We start from the raw sequence: 1,630 nt of genomic DNA on the forward strand, positions 1-1,630 counted from the left end.
ACAAAAACAAAAACAAAAATTTATTGTATCTGAAATTTTGAGATTGAACCCTACCTAATTCAGATCTTCCTTATCTATTTCTTGCTGGCCTAAGTATTTTATTAAGGTCAAAGAGATTTTGAATTTGTGCAAATGAGTTGCTGTCTTTCCCTGTCTTTTCATCTTTGCATTAGTGAGGCGCCCCCCCAACGTCACTCACGCACCCACAGATATACTCATACACCACTAATTGCATCAATATATTGCTGAGCAAAATGTATTACAATGTATGAGTTCCTATACCAGTGCCAATACAATTTTTATGGATGTGCGTCAGTTTCAAAAGAATTTCACTCCTAAGTTGTCAGAAACCGGGCGTATTACTTCCTAGTTTTTGAAGTTTCGTACAACCAAAATGGTTGCCTGTTAAACAATAACAGTAGGCTTTTAAGATCTATTCGTCAGCTGGTTTTCTCGGTTTTTCCAGTCACTAACCTTCATATTAGTGTCTGAAGAACTTGTTGTGCGTTGTTGAATGCGAGAGAAAAGATCCAAGTTTGCATATGTCTTACAGTAAGGCTTAGATCTTAGATCTATAATTGATATGCTTTCTTGCTGTTTTGTGACTTTCTTCTGTGAACCAGGAAACTTACTGATGATGATGAGGATGAGGAACTCCTTGGGACTTGGGCCTTGGACTGATGAGATCGAATTAACAATCTAGATCTAGACTAGATCTACATCGTGACACTGCCCTGATACCCCCTCATAATTTTATCGGCCGTAATTTTATATTACGTCACAGGGGAATGCCACCCTGTAACTACTGTAACCCACCTTGTTTATTAAAATGAATTATCACGACCCATTAGCCTATGTTTTGAAAATGGCCGTCTTTATTCGGACTCGAGTTCGAATAAATTTTTTTCATATTCTGACGAGTCCGAATATGAAAAAGGTAGATCTAGATCTAGTGTCAATTGCCACCGAGTGACGCGGTGGCAATTGACAAAAATTGATTTTTTGTCAATTGCCACCGAGTAAATTGGAGCTCTTTTGCGTTGGTGGGTAGATCTAGCTTATTCTGCTCGAGTGCTCGATGTTGTGCGTTCGCCTCTCTGTCCGTCTTTGTGCGTGTGTTTGTGTGTGAGTGTGTGTGTGTGTCTTTTCCTGACCCCCCTCCTCCGATTTATGAATTTCTGCTGGAGTTTGTGCGCTTTTGTGACCTTAGAACTTCTAGAATTGCCTGTGTTGGTTCTACAGCAAAGTGTAGGCTAAGGCTAGCCTAGGCCTAGATCTAGGCCTACGTCTCATTGAAAACACGCCAAGTTGGTACCGTAGCTCAGCTCTAGGAGGTAGTCTAGACTAGATCTAGACTTGTCGTCCAATGAAATTAGTTGAGAACAAATTGACCCATTAGACACACATACATTATGTATAATGCTAAAGATAGTGTTGTTTTCAGACTTGACACCGCGTCTCTCGGTGGCAATTGACACTATCTATGAAAAAATGTTATTCGGACTCAGGTCCGGAAAAAAGGAAGTGTCTTCGTTCTATTGATCTAACGTTCAGTGCTTCCAATTTTCCGCCATTTTTTAGTTTCCCCCACACCTTTTCTGCCGATCCGATGCCCGTCGCCTCATTGATA

At 40.6% G+C, this 1,630-nt stretch overlaps 1 protein-coding gene across 1 annotated transcript in view; it reads left to right on the forward strand.

Moving 5' to 3' along the window:
• The first annotated feature begins 376 nt into the window (after positions 1-376).
• Positions 377-1,630, forward strand: part of LOC101859712 (merlin) — a 30,197-nt gene continuing 28,943 nt past the window's right edge. Inside the window, exon 1 of the mRNA XM_005100569.3 lies at positions 377-552. The gene's annotated coding sequence lies outside the window, so the exon portion shown is untranslated. The remainder of the gene's footprint in view (positions 553-1,630) is intronic.

This window comes from Aplysia californica, unplaced genomic scaffold, assembly GCF_000002075.1.
Source record: "Aplysia californica isolate F4 #8 unplaced genomic scaffold, AplCal3.0 scaffold00252, whole genome shotgun sequence".
Lineage (NCBI taxonomy): Eukaryota > Metazoa > Mollusca > Gastropoda > Aplysiida > Aplysiidae > Aplysia > Aplysia californica.